A 19,965-nucleotide genomic window follows, 5' to 3' on the forward strand; every position below is an offset into this window, starting at 1 on the left:
CAAACTCATTCTATGAGGCCACCATCACCTTGATACCGAAACAAGGCAAAGATGTCACAAAGAAAGAAAACTACCGGCCAATATCACTGATGAACATAGATGCAAAAATCCTCAACAAAATACTAGCAAACAGAATCCAACAGCACATTTAAAGGATCATACACCATGATCAGGTGGGGTTTATCCCAGGAATGCAAGGATTCTTCAATATACACAAATCAATCAATGTGATACACCATATTAACAAATTGAAGGATAAAAACCATATGATCATCTCAATAGATGCAGAAAAAGCTTTCAACAAAATTCATCACATATTTATGATAAAAACCCTGCAAAAAGTAGGCATAGAGGGAACTTACCTCAGCATAATAAAGGCCACATATGACAACCCACAGCCAACATCATTCTCAACGGTGAAAAACTGAAATCATTTCCACTAAGATCAGGAACAATACAAGTTTTCCCACTCTCACCACTATTTTTCAACATAGTTTTGAAAGTTTTAGCCACAGCAATCAGAGAAGAAAAGGAAATGAAAGGAATCCAAATCGGAAAAGAAGAAGTAAATCTGCTACTGTTTGCATATGACATGATACAGTATATAGAGTATATCAGAGACACTTACAGAAAACTACTAGAGCTAATCAATGAATTTCATAAAGTAGCAGGATACAAAATTAATGCATAGAAATCTCTTGCATTCCTATACACTAATGATGAAAAATCTGAAAGAGAAATTAAGGAAATACTCCCATTTACCATTGCAACAACAACAACAAAAAAATACCTAGGAATAAACCTACCTTAGGATATGAAAGACCTGTATGCTGAAAACTATAAGACACTGATGAAAGAAATTAAAGATGATACAAACAGATGGAGAGATATACCATGTTCTTGGATTGGATGAATCAGCACTGTGAAAATGACTATACTACCTAAAGCAATCTACAGATTCAATGCAATCCCTATCAAATTACCAATGGTATTTTTCACAGAACTAGAACAAAAAAATTCTCCAATTTTTATGGTAATACAAAAGACCCTGAATGGCCAAAGCAATCTTGAGAGAGAACAAGAGCACTGGCGGCATCATGCTTCCTGACTTCAGACTATACTACAAAGCTACTGTCATCAAGACATTATGGTACTGGCACAAGAACAGAAATATAGATCAATGGAACAGGATAGAAAATACAGAGATAAACTCACACAAATATGGTCAGCTTATCTTTGATAATGGAGGCAAGAATATAAAATGGAGGAAAGACAGCCTCTTCAATAAGTGGTGCTGGGAAAACTGGATAGCTACATGGAAAAGAATGAAATTAAAACACTCCCTAATACCATACACAGAAATAGACTCAAACTGGATTAACGACCTAAATGTAAGGTCAGACAGTACTAAACTCTTAGAGGAAAACATAGGCAGAACACTCTATGACATATATCGTAGCAAGACCCTTTTTGACCCACCTGCTAGAGAAATGGAAATAAAAACAAAAATAAACAAATGGGACCTAATGAAACTTAAAAGCTTGTGCACAGCAAAGGAAACCATAAACAAGATGAAAGACAACCCTCAGAATGGGAGAAAGTATTTGCAAGTGCAGCAACTGACAAAGGATTAATCTCCAAAATATACAGGCAGCTCATACAGCTCAATATCAAAAAACAAACAACCCAATCCAAAAATGGGCAGAAGATCTAAATAGACATTTCTCCAAAGAAGATATACAGATTGCCAACAAACACATGAAAGGATTCTCAACATCACTAATCATTAGAGAAATGCAAATCAAAGCTACAATGAGGTATCACCTCACACCGGTCAGAATGGCCATCATCAAAAAAATCTGTGAACAATAAATGCCGGAGGGGGTGTAGAGGAAAGTTAACCTCTTGCACTCTTGGTGGGAATGTAAGTTGATACAGCCACTATGGAGCAGTATGGAGGTTCCTTAAAAAACTAAAAATAGAACTACCATATTACCCAGCAATCCCACTGTTAGGCATATACCCTGAGAAAACCATAATTCAAAAAGAGTCATGTACCACAATGTTTATTGCAGCTCTATTTACAATAGCCAGGACATGGAAGCAACCTAAGTGTCCATCGACAGAAGAATGGATAAAGAAGGTGTGGCACACATAAAAAGAAATGAAATTGAGTTATTTGCAGTGAGGTGGATGGACATAGAGTCTGTCATACAGATTTAAGTAAGTCAGAAAGAGAAACCAAATACTGTATGCTAACACATATATATGGAAACTAAAAAAAAACAAAAACAAAACAAAGGTTCTGAAGAACCTAGGGGCAGGGCAGAAATAAAGACACAGACGTAGAGAATGGATCTGGGGACACGGGGTGGGGGAAGGGTAAGCTGGGACGAAGTGAGGCAGTGACATAGACATACATACATTACCAAATGTAAAATAGATTGCTAGTGGGAAGCAGCCACATAGCACAGGGAGATCAGATCGGTGCTTTGTGTCCACCTAGAGGGGTGGGATATGGAGGGTGGGAGGGATATGCAAGAGGGAGGAGATACAGTGATATATGTTTATGTATACCTGATTCACTTTGTTATACAGCAGCAACTAACACAATAATGTAAAACAATTATATTCCAATAATGATGTTAAAAAGTAAGTTTTTTACAAATAAATTATTACAAATTATTACAAATAATTACAAATTATTTTTACAAATAATAAGTTTTACAATAATGTAAAACAATTATATTCCAATAATGATGTTAAAAAATAAGTAAGATATTTGGCCATAACACACACGTGAAAATGCAAAATAAATATGCTTTAATGCAGTGGGTATATGGTGCTCTCTTTTTCATACTTTCCATAAAATAATTAAATTTAAAATTTCCAGGCTGGTGTGGGTTTGAAGATAGTTTTACATGTCTATGAGTTGGGTGACATGTGGGGAAGTGGAAAGATTTAAGGAGACGTTTGGGAAGAGGTGTGTGTGTGTGTGTGTGTGTGTGTGTGTGTGTCTTTTATTGTAAGAAGTAAAAATAGTTAAAATTATAAAACGGAATATCTAAATGAAAATAATTGTTAATATAAATTAGCCACGGCCTTTTCATGCAGAGATAGGTTTCTCAAACGTGTTTGTACATGCAAAATAGTATATTTCAAAATGGAGATACTATAAAATATTGGGAGGAAATATCTTCATTACTTTTCCACTTGGATTGCAAATTTCTTAATAAATAGGATGTGACAAAATTCTTGATATTCCTGTATGCTTATATGAGTGCTATGTACCACATGAATGCTCAATTAATTTTATTTAATGATGATGAAGAACAGATATTTAGTAAACAGTGCCACCTTTTACTTCTCACTTCTAACTCTCATATGTATTAAAGCAAAGCATTATTTATATCAATGTTTGCCAAATTGTTCACAATATTTTTGGATTTTTTATTTCAGTGTATAGAACAAATTGTTGATCATGCAGTTAATTAGCTCACCCAAGCAGCAATATAATTTAACCATTAGGCTTATCAAAATGACCATACCAAATTCTTTCAAGCTCCAGTGATTTTAGTCATATCGGCCAAACACAGAAACTGTGAAGCTTCATTTCTGTTAGCTTTGCTAAAATGTTCTTTCTTTGAAAGTTTCTATCTCTCGTTCTATGGGCATGATATCTCAGAAAACTTGCTGCTAAGGGGGTCTTTTTTGGAAGCAAACAAAATTTTGATGTGACATTTTGTTGTATCAAAAGGTCTTCATCCAGGTTCCAGCATTTCAACTTGCTGAATTCTGAATAAGTGTGGAACAGTTTTTGTTTTCCCCACAGTCCAAGGCTTAAATGTAATCACAGATTTCCTGATAGCTGCATAGCACCCAAAAAGGGAGCAACTTTGTGTAACTGTTGCTTCAAAATCTCAGATAAAAGTTCTCTATGAAATTAATGCTAATAACCACTTGAATCATACATGGAGCTTTCAGACATCAGGCACAGCAAGATATCTGTAACATGAGACTATGAATGCTACTTGGCAAGATTTAATATTCAATTGTCATGTAGCGCTCTAATATGGATGTTGCACAGTTGGAGCCAGACAGCCGCTAACTATACAGCATGGTCAGAATAGTTAATAGCGGCATTCAATAAGTGAATGCTCACAGAAAGTAACCTCTTATCTCTTTTTTAATCATTTCCTTGCTGATTTATTCCCATACCAATCTATTACTAAACTGAAAAGTATGATTGTCAAACTCTTTTTTAGAAATGAAAAGACTTAAAAATATGAGCATTTATGTATTCATGCTTAAAAATGTTCTTTTACTGAATTACAAATAAATATAATGTCCAGTTGTAGCCTTTACAGTTATTGCAGAATGGTCTTAATACAATTATTTTGAAACATATTTATTCTGAAATTATGGTTATAAAACAGCTACACTTGGCCAATAGTGTGCCTCTATTTGTCATCATGAGCTAAGGACAAAATAGTCTAGCCTGTAATATAGATACATAAAATTAGAAATAGCAGAAATAAAATTTAGAAATAACAAAAATAAAGGACTTTTTCTCTCACCAGGAAAATTCTATTCTAATAACCAATGTCCATATCCAATAGTGTCTGTCCTGTTTGAATAAGATAGAGTCATCTGATATAAAAATAAATTAATAATAGTAATAATACTAAAAACTCATGATTATCTACAGATGGTTAATCCACACCTGTTGGTGTCTAACCCAGCTGGATAAAGGTGATGGTCTTATTTTTCAAGGAGCTCAATCCAGTTTGTATTATTCTCCTAATAGGCATGATAATTGGGTTAAGGCTAATCACTAGGAAATGTGCTATAAGAGAACTATGAACATTAATGACAGGATATCTTAGGTAATACCCACTAAAAGATATACTAGATGTTAAAACAAATAACTCTGCTATTTAATAAAATTAATAATGAAATGGAACTTATTCAGTAAGACAGTTATTGTCTTATCACTAGACCCTGTCATTCGTTCAAAAGAGACACAAGTTCAAAATTCTACTATAAAATAATGAAGCCAGTTCTCATAAGCTAAAGAAAAAATCTGAAGTTAATGATTTTAGTGCTTTTCTATGTATGGGAAGATGCAAGAATCTAGGGTCACTGAAATTCTTCCTTAGATGTGCATCTTAACTATTGAGGGGCCCCGTATATCCAAAACACAGAATGCTTCCTGTTTTTCCATCCTGAATTCCCCTCAGGCCACACTGCAGTGCGCTGCAACTTAATCCTTGTAGAACTGGAAGGGCAGGCAACATTCTTTGTTTACCCTGTGTATTTATTTATTTTTTTTTTATTTGCAATGTATATTTCTTTTATTGGGAGGTAAATAGTCACCTCATCTAATCTTTTTTTTAACATCTTTATTGGAGTATAATTGCTTTACAATGTGTTGTGTTATTTTCTGCTGTATAACAAAGTGAATCAGCTATTTGTACACATATATCCCCATATCCCCTCCCTTTTGCTTTCCCTTCCACCCGCCCTATCCCACCCCTCTAGAAGGTCACAAAGCACTGAGCTGATCGCCCTGTGCGATGTAGCTGCTTCCCACAAGCTATCTATTTTACATTTGGTAGTGTATATATGTCAATGCTAGTTCTTGCAGAGGTATGGCATCATGCTTATTTTTTCATTAATTTTATTTATTTTTGACTGCGTTGGGTCTTCGTTGCTGTGCGTGGGCTTTTTCTAGTTGCGGGGACTACTATTTGTTGCGGTGCACAGGCTTCTCATTGCGGTGGCTTCTCTTGTTGCAGAGCACAGACTCTAAGCGATCAGGCTTCAGTAGTTGTGGTGTGCAGGCTCAGTAGTTGTGGTGCACGGGCTTAGTTGCTCCATGGCATGTAGGATCTTCCCGGACCAGGGACTGAACCTGTGTCCCCTGCATTGGCAGGTGGATTCTTAACCACTATGCCACCAGGGAAGTCCCTGGCATTATAATACATTTAGCAAATTTCCATTATTGAAAAAAAGTTACATGAAGTCAGTGTTGTCCCTATAAAAAGGTAAGACATATGGCTGCTCTATTAGGTGTAGTGCTAATGGAGGAAACTGTGAGTAACATGAGTCATACTGTCTCAGGATTTAAATTACAACCGTTGTAAAATGTATACCTTTGGCAAATGCATTCACTCTTTCTGGTCTACAATACCTCAGGATACTGTTTTGTGGTACTAAATAGAACCCAAAGAGGTGACTGCATTTTAATGTAGCTTCCAACACACTCACATAAATGTGTGTTTGTGTGTATGTTTTTGTGTGCATGTATGTGTATGTGTTTCTTAGATCAAAAGTAAGAAAAATTTTACTCGAAACTTTAAAATACTTAATTTCATTAGACTTTGGTGCTTCTGGCTAGAGAGAATTTAAACACAGCCTAGGATGTTGCTAATTAACATGAATTTTTAAAGGAGATTAAGGCTCTATTATGCTAGTTTCAAGGCCCATTTTAAAGACTGTATCATGTGTTAATATAGACTTGATCTTTTTTAAGTTGTACTCTCAATGAGTTGTTTTAACTCTGTTTATACATACTTTATATATACTTATGGATGTGTTGTTTTTGTTTTGTTTTGTTTTGTTTGTCATGGGTGTGAAACTTTTCTCTGAGTTTCACAGGCCAGTCTAGCAAGTTAAAAACTCACTTCACAACTGATCCAAAAGAACTCTAGCAGGGTCTAGAGTCACTGTTTTTGGTGGACAAGACTATTATTTGAGGCAGAAGCAGGAAAAGAAAGAGTTCCTTTCTGATGGAGTAATCTTAGAGTGGGGTTTAAAGAGTACTTACCTCTTTCACTTTCTTCCATTTCTTTGACTCACTTTTTCCCTGGATAGGTGACCACTCTTCACCAGATCTTAAATTCCCAATGCTTAATTATCTTTAGTCCTGACCAAGAGGTGAGACAAGAGGAAATGTGGATATACTAAATCTCTAAACAGAAAATTAATCAAATTTCCTTTCAGAATAATTTTTCTTCTACCAACTTTTGATTAAAGCTGCTAATGGAAACCAAATTGATAAGTTTGAGTATCAAATTTTATTTTATCATTCTTATTCACCTTAGGAGGGCACAAAGGTACCAACAGGCAGGCAGTAAGAAGGATAGAGAAGTAAAATATCCTAGATAATCAGTACACTAGTTCTGATTGAGAGCCCACTATGCCTTATTATTGTGCAGATTATTCCTCATCTGTGCTTGATGTTCTTTCAAGATAGGTATATTATGAGGCCATTAAAGTGGAAGGTCACAGCAAAGGGATTGCAGACTCCAAACAAGAAGGAACCAATGTTTCACTTTGGTTCTTAACATAAAAATGCACTCAGTTGTGTTCATTAGATATCATTATTCATTTATCCATTGAACAAAAAATTTACCAAATGCCTACTATGTTCTTGGAACTGTTCTATACTCTGAGGATACAGTGGTATTTGAGATTAAGTCTTGTCCTCATTGATCTTACATTAGAGAAGGGAGAGGAGGCAGACAATAAACAAATAAGCAAGTAAATAAATAAGATAATTTCAGATTGTGATAAATTCTATAAGTACAATAAACAGTGATATAATAGTGACTTGGAGTGGGGAAACGTTAGATGGGAAAGTTAGAGATGACTTTTTGAAAATGTGATATTTAAATTGAGCCTGAAAGTTGTAAAAAACACTTCCATACAAAAAGTCAGGGAAAGAACTTTCTAAGCAGAAAGAATACAAAAACCCTAAGGGAAAAAACAGGCTTGATGTGCTCAAAAAAAGAAATTCAACATGACTGAATTGCTGGTGAGGTCAGCAGATTATACTGGGTTTTGTAGGATATGGTAAGGTATGTAGGATTTGATTTTGTTATTAGTTCAGTGGAAAGTCACACTGGAGGACTTTCTCCATGGAAATGATTCTGAATGCTGAAAACTTACTGACAGAGTGTATATGAAGCATGAGGAAAAGAGAGGAACAAAGGATGACTTCAAGGATTTTGATTTGAGCAACCGGATGTATGAGGAATACTGGAGGAAAAGCAGAGTGTTTTTAGATGGAAGAGGGGTCAAATTTTTTGGTATTTTCATGGTTAGTTGGGTATGTCTATTAGACTTCCAAGTGGAGGCCTTGAGTTGGCAGTTGGATATATGAATTTAGATCTCAGGGACAAGTACAAACTGGAGATATAAATTTGATAGTCATCAGGATATGAGTGCTAATTAAAGTCATGTTACTGGACTTATAGACAGAGTATAAATATAGAGGAAAAGAGAAGTTGGTAACAAGCCCTCAGGTGTTCCAACATTTAGAGATCATGTAGCAAAGGAGAAGCTGGGCCAGAAAAAGGATCTGGGATAGATCATATAGAGCAATAGGAGAAAAACTAGGAGAGTGTAGTCTCAAGGAAGCAAAGAGAGAAAAGAAAGTATTTCAAGAATTAGGGAATGATCCACTATATTAAATGATACTGAGAGATAAAGTCAGGTGAAGACTGAGAAATAATATTAGATTTGGTAAAATGAGATGGCTGGCAACCTTCACAAGAGCTGTTTCAGCAGAGTGGTGGGGACAGAAGCAAGACTGACACGGACTAAAAAGTGAAAGAGAGGTGAGGAAATGGTTACAATGAGGGTGACAACATTTTTTTGTGATGTTTTAATGTAAGAAGCAGAAAAATGAGGCAGCAGCTGCGAAATTACGTGGAGTTAAGAGAGTTTTGTGTAATGCAAATCTATATATTAATAGGAATGATCCAGTTGAGAGGGAAAAATGTGACACTATGGGATAGAATGCTAATAATTGCATGAAGAAAAGCCATGGGAGGGCAAAAAGAGGGATCCTGAGAACATTTGGAAGAGTTGGTCTTTGATACAAGAAGAGACATTTTATCCATAATAGAGTGTGTGGATACAGATTCAGGTCGGTTGGTAAATTTGCTGGTTGGAAAATGAAATAGTTCTCTTCTGACTGTTCCTATTTTCTTAGTGAAATAAGATGTGAGGTCATTAACTGGGAATAAAGAACATAGAGGAGAAGTTGAAGATTTGTAGAGAGATGGAATGGTGAAATAGTTGTCTCAGAGAATAGGAAAATAAATTAGGAAATTGTAGGATTGCTAGACAGTGCTGTTTGGCCTTTTGGAGATTTTTAATCATACATTTTAAAATATGAAATTCATCTGAGAAACTAAAAGCCAGCCCTCCATTGGCGCAGTCTACTCCTGGTTCCAGGTATTGATGCCCTAGAAAGAGCCTTGATCTGTAACAATTAGAAAAACTTCACTGGCATTGGAGAAGAGAATGAATAGGACAAGTAATTTGCCTCTGACTCTCAATACATGGGGCACCTAGTCAGGCTGTCCCAGATAGATTAGAATGACCTGTGTGTCTTCCTACGTACAAATTTTGCTCTTTGGAATGTCATCACAGAGTTCCAGAGACTTCTCTTGATTTCTTTAATTTTCCCAACCCTCACATGATGTTTTGCTCTTTGATCATAGATTTAAATCAGAATCTGCTGACTTTTCTACACTTATCATATGCTAATTTTTCCCTCCACATGGCTTTTTCATTCTCCTTTGAAATTGTCAAGGTGGACCATGGCTTAATGCTTTACTGAACACATCTGTCTCACACACTCACAGGGTCAACCTACTTGTGGGTGCTGAACAATGGAATTAATGATGGTGCCTGTGTAATACCAAATAGGGTATTTCAAGGTTTTCTGAAGTAAGATATAGAAGAGAAATTTCTTTTGATGGAGAAAGTGGAAGCCATATTGACTGTATTTCTGAAAAACAGGTGGAGGCTCAGCTTTTGGGTACAACAGCAGTGATTTCAATGTAGGGTGATCAGGATAGCCCCACTTTCTGTTGGTTGTTCCAATGTAAACATGAACAGTTACCCCTGTCACTTTCATAAGTGTTCTGGTTTGGGCAATAAATTATATAGTCATTCTACTTCAAGAGGCTGATACAGTCATTGATTGTGGAGAAAAATGTCTTCATAGCTAGCTGCTACTCTTTCTGAACCCCTATGGGCTCATAAGAGTAGGATGTCACTATCAAACTATTAGAGGAAAACATAGACAGAACACTCTATGACGTAAATCACAGCACGATCCTTTTTGACCCACCTCCTAGAGAAATGGAAATAAAAACAAAAATAAACAAATGGGACCTAAAGAAACTTCAAAGCTTTTGCACAGTAAAGGAAACCATAAACAAGACCAAAAGACAACCCTCAGAATGGGAGAAAATATTTGCAAATGAAGCAACTGACAAAGGATTAATCTCCAAAGTTTACAAGCAGCTCATGCAGCTCAATATCAAGAAAACAAACAACCTAATCCAAAAATGGGCAGAAGACCTAAATAGACATTTCTCCAAAGAAGATATACAGATTGCCAACAAACACATGAAAGAATGCTCAACATCATTAATCATTAGAGAAATGCAAATCAAAACTACAATGAGATATCATCTCACACCAGTCAGAATGGCCATCATCAAAAAATCTACAAACAATAAATGCTGGAGAGGGTGTGGAGAAAAGGGAACCATCTTGCACTGTTGGTGGGAATGTAAATTGATACAGCCACTATGGAGAACAGTATGGAGGTTCCTTAAAACACTAAAAATAGAACTCCCATATGACCCAGCAATCCCACTACTGGGCATATACCCTGAGAAAACCATAATTCAAAAAGAGTCATGTACAAAAATGTTAATTACAGCTCTATTTACAATAGCCAGGACTTGGAAGCAACCTAAGTGTCCATCAACAGATGAATGGATAAAGAAGATGTGGCACATATATACAATGGAATATTACTCAGCCATAAAAAGAAACGAAATTGAGTTATTTGTAGTGAGATGGATGGACCTAGAGTCTGTCATAAAGAGTGAAGTAAATCAGAAAGAGAAAAACAAATACTGTATGCTAACACATATATGGAATCTAAGAAAAAAAAAGTTCATGAAGAACTGAGGGGCAAGACAGGAATAAAGACACAGACCTACTAGAGAATGGACTTGAGGATATGGGGAGGGGGAAGGGGAAGCTGTGACAAAGTGAGAAAGTGGCATGGACATATATACACTACCAAACATAAAATAGATAGCTAGTGGGAAGCAGCCGCATAGCACAGGGAGATCAACTCTGTGCTTTGTGACCACCTAGAGGGGTGGGATAGGGAGGGTGGGAGGGAGGGAGGTGCAAGAGGGAAGAGATATGGGGACATATGTATATGTATAACTGATTCACTTTGTTATGAAACAGAAAATAACACACCATTGTAAAGCAATTACACTTCAATAAAGATGTTAAAAAAAAAGAGTGGGGTGTCACACTATGATCACATGACCATCACCACCACCCCTAGGACCTGATCTCAAGAAATAAATAAATAAATAAGTCACCATGTCAATCTGACCCTGCCTTCTATTCTATAAGTTTATACTCCTTAGGTTCTGCCTGAAACACTTTTCTACATCTATCTAGCTGTATCAAGGCCCAGGTCTGGCTTAATGAGTTTAAATTAGGCCCAAAATGGACAAGTGGGAAGTATGCAGCATCCCTCTATATAGTAGCCGAGACTCACCTACTACTTCCTATGGGATCCTTCTCCCCAAATATATCCATACTGCTTCAGCTAGAAAATCTGGTCTCTGGTCCGCAAATCCAAATTTTAGATAGCTCTCTTTTCATTGCATCAGATATGCTATTCTCTCTTGCCTGCTGGAGAAAAAGGCCTGGACCAATGAAATTAAGTCCATGGAAGGAAAGGTAGCCCCTTTAAGAACTGATGTACAGAATGCTCAGGAACCCGTGATTCTGTCTACTATGACATCAGGGAGCCAAGAAAAGAGGGACTGGCTATAGACACAAGTGAAGCTTTCTTGCCAAGCTTCACTGAAATCACACTTTCAAGAGTCATGGTTTTCTTTTTTAGTTTTGTGGGTTTTTAAAATTTTATTTTAAAGAAGATTGCCAAAACAAAGCAGAAAAGGAAAGCCCAAAGACAAATATTTAAACAATAGAGGAAAAATATTGGGTCTGTCTCATTCTTCCTGTTTGTATCAGTTTTTTTTTCCCCAGATGATACTTAAACTTTATCTCATCTCCAACATTATTATCAATCCAAGGTTCCTCACCACCCCCTCCTCCAGGGGTGGTTGTGGATGGACATGAGCTTAAACTTAAGGATGAGTCATGGTATATATTTCACATCCAATTTAATCTTATTTTAATCAGAAAGTTCAATGGATTATTTTATAATCTGCATCAAATTCCCCCATGTCAAAATATCTCTATCAAAGTACCTATATAAAAATATCCTTGATTTCAATATGGCTCCATCAAAATGGCTATGTCACAATGTTATGTACCCACACATAACCAGTATGGCTGTAAGAATAGGCTCTGTGTAGATCTGGTCTGGATCCACTTATATGCCTCATGTCTGTGTTAAAATGCCAATTTCTTATTTCAAAGTCCGTATTGCTACAATTTACTCTTTGCTTATGTACTTAAAGTATGGTCTTTAAGAACCAACTCTTTATCAATTGATTTGTATTTGTTTCCCTCCAAAACTCTGCTGTATGCTGTAACTGTTTAATGTTGCAGCTCTCTATATTCAGCTTCAGTATTCTCTAAGTTACTTTTTGTCAACTCTGTTTTGTCTGGGGATTAGCGTTTTTCACACTATGACAATAGGAAGGGGGATTTATATTTAATTCTTTTGACTGGAAGCTTCACGTATTGCTTAGAGTACCAGCTGAAATGAATCTTCCATTTGTATTTCCCCTTCAGTAAGCCATTCTACATCATAGAGAGAAAGATAGATAAATATAAATAGATAATAGATAGAAATAGACAAAGACCTGCTAAATTACCACTATAATATGTAAACATTTGCCTTTTAATAATACCTTTGCTTATTTGTCATTTTTTAGGAGGAGGCCTGGAGGTATCTTGACATTTAGATATTTAGCATGTGGTATCAATATGAGCCATTGTATTTCAAATTTCCTTAAAATCATGGCTAAACCTTTCCTCTCTCCCTTAAACAAAAAACAAAATCTACCTGCAGAATCCCTGGAGTTCATCCCTTCAGAGCATCCTTCCTAGAAGTCCTGTATCTCCACCACAACAGTTCTCTGGAAGAAATTACAAGTAAGCAATCCCTTAAAAGGAAATTTAAAGCTTGTAAATACTGAAAAAGAAAGAAAGCAGGATATTATTTGGAAAGAATTTTAGCAGAAAGTTTTATGTATTTATTTTTCAGTAGGAGGTGGGGTTGCAGAGAAGGAGAGGCATAGTCAGAGATAACAGTGTTTCTAACTATGAATATATACATAATTGTGTTTATGCCATAAGATAACACATTTCCTGAGGAAAAAAGCACTGACCTAGATTAATCTGTAAGATTTTTAAAATTATATTTCCTTCACTTATCTAAGTATCATAGTAATTTCTCAGACATTCTTAGACCATAGGAAATATTCCCTAACAAAAACCCTAGTTTTAGTGAGGAATAGAATAAAAGCAGAATCATTTTCTTTGTTTTATGAAGATGCCATTATTTTAGTATATCTGCTATATCGATCTAATGTGCCTTCTGGATGGTTTCATTTATTTGCTTCCTAGAGAATATAGTGATAAGAATCTATGTGTGTTTGATATTTTTAAAATATCCTGAGATATTTCATGTTTGTTTTTTCATTTAAAATAGCATTATGACTCATGAGCCCAAAGAGGACAATCCTTACATCCATCCATCTTTTAATTGGAATGGCTCTCTGGGAACAGCTAGACCTGAAGCAAATTATGGGGACAAGTATTCTTCAGCCATGCATATGAAGCCACTTTTCGTATGTATCATGCATTTCCATTTCTATATATAGTGATCATCACTGTAGTTCTAGTAAAGGTAATATAATGAATACTAAGACTTTGCTATAGCAAAATGATATGACAGAATCATTTGAGATAAAGATATGGAAAGTTTAGCTTATAAGACTCACTATCACTACTATTTCACTTTGTTAAATGGAATTAGGAAATATGAGTCAAAGGTATAGTATATATAATACTTCATATGTATAAATATACTATGTATGTAACTTAAATTTGCAATCTTTAGAAAGGAGATTTGAGATCAAAGGAAGACTGGTTAAATTCTGTGAGACTGGTCTTATGATAATCATTAAATTATCATAATTTAACAAGGCAACTGCTATTTTGTGTTTTAGTGTACTTAATACATTAAATAGTACATTGCTCAAGCTAATGCTGAATACTGGCTAATTGCTGATCTCTAATTACAAGACATATTAACAATTATCATGAAGTACAAACTGTGTTTCTCTGTATAAGTGTTTAAAACCAGAAATCAGGAAAAAAAGTGAAATAGATCATCACCCGAAAGTTATCTTTATGAATGTTCTTGACAAATGCAATGAATTATAGAAAAATGAAAATAATTCACCAAAAATGAATACCTTATGTTTGTTGACATATTGAATTTTTGTGTTTTTTTGGGGGAAGGGTCATTTTTAGTTGAGTGACCACTGACAAAATAACCTTCCCCAAAAAACCCACAGTGGAGAGAGTGATATCACCAAGATGGCAACATATGTCGTTCCTGACTTCACTCCCCCTCAGAAGAAGAACTAATATCTATTCAAGTACGTGGCACTCCTGAAAGAATTCTAGAAATAAGGGTGAGACTAAAGCACCCCCTGCACCACAGAGAGCAAAAGATACTGCTTCGGAAGGATAAGAGAAGCTGCTACACAATGACTGCATTGTCCCTCCCATTGCCAGTGTAGCAACACACAGAGAAGTCTTCCCTGAGTCTCTGGTTCCTCCAGTGGGAAAGGAGAGGCGAGGGGGACAACAAACCTCCTAAGTTTCTTGGAGCCCCTACTCATGTGGGAGCCCCTATTCTGGTCTCGCTACATGGAGACTGCAGGGAAATCTGCAGGGCTCAACCACTGGGAATCTGACTGTTATGGAGAAGAGAGAAGGGGCTTGCAACAAAGATCTTGGCAGACCAAGTTCATACCTGCAGTGCCCAAGTAGTAATCCTAATTAATGGCTTTGCCCATATGCAGAACCAAGTCAGTGGTGCACTTTGGCTAGGGAACCCATTAGGATGCAGATCTGACTGATTTGGGTACTCAAATGAGGAGTTTTTCTGGCCGTAGAGCCTGGACCAAGGAGTCTGAGGCAAGGAGCTGAGTCATAGATCCATCCACTAGGAAGAGTGTCTCCCAGCCCCATCTGATGAGTAGCTAGTGAGAGCACCGGGAAGTTGTGTAGCCTAGCAACACTCCAGCTGAGAGACATGCAGAGCTGATTGCCCCCAGAGTAAAGCCAATACTGGGCATGGAGGGTTCTCTTGCTAAGCCCAGGCAGGGGGATTAACTCATAGCCAAGGCTGAGGGTAGCTCCCAACCCCTCGAGACTAGAAAGCCTGCTTGGAGAAAAATGGGAGTTGCCTGGAGTGACCCTTCACTGTCCCACTCAAGCAAGTGACCTGAAACATAGCCCCACCCATTGTGGCTCCAGAGCTCCATCTGACCACAAGAGCTGGCAAGAACCCCTAGAAGCTGTGTAACCAGCAATGCTTGAGCCAAGATGCGGGCCTGCCCAGGCAAGGGAACTGAGACATATCCCCACTCACTGTGGACAGTATCTCTCACCCCATCTGATCAGAAAGGCTGGCAAAAAAACTGGAAGCTGTGCAGCCTAGCAGCACTCAAGGCAAGAGGCAGGCAGGCAGAGCTGATAGTTTGCAGAGCAAAGCCAATGAACCTGTTCGGCCAGAGAACTTGGAGTGCAGGTTGGCTTTAGTTAAGACAACAAAGAGTTTTACTGGCTTTATGTTGCTTCTCTCACTGCACCCAGGCAGGAAAATTAATTCATAGCCCTGCTCATTGCTGAATACAGCCTCTAGCCTGCCTAACCAGGGAACCTAATCAGAGCACACAGGAAGCTGCATAGCCCATCCAACAGCCCAGACTAGAGTGGCACTTGAACAGAGAGCACAAGCCATGTCTTTCCCCATTTGCAGAAAAAAACTGGTGGTCTCACCTGATCAGGGAATTCAGTGCACACTGTTGCCTGATCTGGGTTCCCAAACAATAAGCCCATACAGGTCCTTGCTACCCTACCAGGGAGTGAAGCTAATTCATAGTCCCATCTACTACTGAATATAGTACCCAGTCCCAACCATCTAGTAAGCCTGACCAGAGAATCCAGGAAAGTACAGCACCATCTAACAGCCTTACTTGGGTAGGGAACCAAGCCAGCAGTCCTATCCAACTGTTCTCAGCCAGTGGCACACCTTCCCATCCCCAACCTCAGAGCTTGAACAGTTGCCTCCCTCCACCCCCAGCATAACAGTAGGCCCCACTTGCCTAAGTATATTATCAACAAATATGCCTAGAGATCCAAACTGAGCTGACTGGTGAAGATCCGTCTCTGCCAAGGCAAACCTGTAAAGTCTGTATGAGGACCCCAATTACTCAAATGTGCAGATACCAATGTAAGGAATCAAGGATAACGAAAAACCAAGAAAATATGACACCAACAAAGGAAACTAATAAAGCTCCAAGAACTGACGCTAACAAAATGGAGATCTATGAACTGTCAGACAAATAATTCAGAATAATTCTCTTAAGGAAATCTAGCAAAATACAAGAACACACACAAAAAAAACTAAATGAAATTAGGAAAACTGCTTTCATGGATGGAGGTCAGGCCCGCAGCCAGAGGGAGGTGTTGTTCAGTGGAGAGGCTGCTCTGCAGGAGGACACCTAGATATCAGAGAAGGCCAGAGCTGAAAAGTACCCTGCAGGTCATCTAGTCTAACCCTCTCATTTTACAGTGAGAAGCCTAAGGTTATGGGAGGGACAGGGCTTGCCAGGATTTAGACACCTGATTATTGGCAGAGCAGGAAAATTCCAGGTTTCTTAAGTCTTGTTTGACCTTTTTCTACCATTAACTTTTTTCAGCTCAAGGCTCTCTTTGGGGAAGACAAGCAGCTTTGCCCATATTATATAGCATATATCCAAAGCATATGCACTGATATGTTTAAGTGTTGTGATTGTAAAAAGACCTTAATAAACCAGGCTTAAGTGGACTGCTCAGCAGTTCTGAAAGAAATGGTTCTTGATTACTAAACAATACAATTGTGTAGCATCAGACCTCTTCATAGCTTCCTTAGGAACTGGGGATGAGCCCTGGAAGTAGACTCTTTAAAACTTAGGCAAGCACCTGTTGTTTCCCCAGGTTGTAAGACTATGTTTGCACTGGTTAATTGCCAGAGTGCCTGTTTGTGGCTCATTGGTTAAAAAGAATTTCAGATGAAGGGTATCAGTCTGGGTGCTCTCCTGCCTGACTAATCCTGTCCTGATCAGTCACTGGGTCATGTGACAGCACTGCAGTGTAAGGAAGAAGGAAAAGACTTGATTCTATGGTTTGAGGAGATGTGCTTTTACAAAAATTTTTTTTATTGAAATATAGTTGATTTAGAATATTGTGTTAGTTTCAGGTGTACAGCAAAGTGATTCAGTATATATACTCTTTTTAAGACTCTTTTCCCTTATAGGTTATTACAAGATATTGAGTATAGTTCCCTGTGCTATACACTAGATCCCTGTTGGTGATCTATTTTATAAACAGTAGTGTGTATATTTTAATCCCAAACTCCTAATTTATCCCTCCTCTCCCAGATGTGCTTTTTATAATGGGAATTATTTGCATTAGAGAATGCCTTTGGGGAGTTTATGTGAGCTGAAGTAGATGTGTCAAGTAACTGACACATGTTGCATTCTTATGACAATAAATTTATACCTAACAATTATAAATACTCTTTTATGAATTTCATTTATATGTTTTGCCCCTAGGAGGGGCAGCTTCTAGGAAAAGATTATAAGGGGCAGCTGTCATTTTTCCATATAATTATTCACTCAATCTCAATTCAGAGAGTATCAACTGAAACAATAACATAGTTTAAAGAGTACTCCATGACTAAGGTTGTAAACCCTTAAGGGAGATGACTATGATTTCTCAACATTCTGTGTGTGCTTAGCCAGTGACCGAAGAACTTCTCCAGTGGCTACACTCCATTGGAGAAAGGTTGTTTTTCAGTAATGATACAGAGTGTCCCAGACCACAAAAAAATGAACAGTTCAGTTTTAGAATTTGAGCAGCAGCATAGAGTTAAAGAACAAGTGATGAGCCAGACAGTTGATTTTAGAAAGTCTTTGAAAAACAATGTTTGCATGCTTTTAAAATGAGAACAATGAAGAAATTGTTTTAGGGCATACAAGACAGTATCAGGAGTCAATGGTCCACTAGTGATCTTAGTTCATGTTAAGTTTCCCAGATACGCTGAGATTGTGCACTTGACATTACCTGATGGCATGAAGCGGAGTGGGCAAGTTCTAGAAGTCAGTGGTTCCAAAGCAGTCGTTCAGGTATTTGAAGGGACTTCAGGTATAGATGTCAAGAAAATGTCCTGTGAGTTTACTGAGGATATTCTCCAAACACCAGTGTCTAAGGAGGTGCTTGGTGGGGTATTCAATGGATTAGAAAAAACAATCAACAGAGGTCCTGTTGTACTGGCTGAAGAGTTCATTGACATCATGGGCCAGGCAATCAATCCTCAGTGTCGAAGCTATTCAGAGGAGATGATTCAGACTGGTATTTTGCCCATAGATGGCATGAAAATTCCTGTCTTCTCTGAAGATGGCTTACCACACAATTAGATTGCAGCTCTAATCTATTGCCAGCCTGGTATGGTAAAAAAAAATCCAAAGATGTAGTGGACTACAATGAGGAAAATTTTGTGATTGTGTTTGCTGCTATGGGTGTAAACATGGAAACTGCCCGGTTCTTCAAATCTGACTTTGAAGAAAACGGCTCAAGGGGCAATGCCTGCCTCTTTTTTAACTTGGCTAAAGACCCAGCTATTGAGCAAATTATCACTCCTCACTTGGCTCTAACCACAGCTGAGTAGTGAAGATCAGTGTGAAAAACATGTATTGGTTACCCTAACAGACATGAGTTCTTATGCTGAAGCACTTTGAGAGGTTTCAGCAGCCCAGGAAGGAGGTTCCTGGTCAACGAGGCTTCCAAAATTATATGTATACAGATTTACCCACAATACATTAATGTGCTGGTCGAGTGGAAGGTAGAAATGACTCTATTACTCAAATTCCTATTCTCACCATGCGTAACAATGATATCACTCACTGAATCCCTGACTTGACTGGATATATTACAGAGTGGCAGATCTACACACGGACAGATTTCCCCACCTATTAATGTGCTGCCCTCATTATCACAGTTAATGAAGTCTACTATTGAAGAAGGTATAACCAGAAAGGATCATGCCAATGTATCTAACCAGCTGTATGCATGCTATGCTATTGGTAAGGATGCACAAGCCATGAAAGCTGTAGTTGGAGACAAAGCCCTTACCTCAGATGATCTTCTTTACTTGGAATTTCTGCAGAAGTTTGAGAAGAACTTTATTGCTCAGAGTCCTTGTGAAAATCGCCCTGTCTATGAGACTTTGAACATTGGCTGGCAGCTGCTTCAAACCTTCTCCAAAGAAATGCTGAAGAGAATCCCTCAGAGCACCCTGAGCAAATTATACCCTCAAGACTCTGCAAAGCATTAACTGCTACTTCATCACTGGCTTGATGCTTTTGTGAAATACTGGTTCTATTTTCTTTATTCCTTTTGCACTCCCCCATCCCTACCTTTGTGTTGGAGTTTACTGTGTTACCCTGTAATTAAAAACAAGGAATAGATAACAAAAAACTGAAATTACAAAAACAGTACATGAACAAAATGACAAGTTCAGCAAAGAAATAGAAACCATCAGAACAACCCAACCAGAAATCCTAGAGTTGGAAAATATGAAAACTG

General features: G+C 37.6%; 1 pseudogene; it reads left to right on the forward strand.

Moving 5' to 3' along the window:
* Positions 1 to 19,714, forward strand: part of LOC113615463 (V-type proton ATPase subunit B, brain isoform pseudogene) — a 35,088-nt pseudogene extending 15,374 nt beyond the window's left edge.
* Positions 19,715 to 19,965: the final 251 nt, after the last annotated feature.

Source organism: Aethalodelphis obliquidens, unplaced genomic scaffold, assembly GCF_003676395.1.
Source record: "Aethalodelphis obliquidens isolate GAN/ISIS:26980383/991018 unplaced genomic scaffold, ASM367639v1 scaffold117, whole genome shotgun sequence".
Taxonomy (NCBI): Eukaryota; Metazoa; Chordata; class Mammalia; order Artiodactyla; family Delphinidae; genus Aethalodelphis; species Aethalodelphis obliquidens.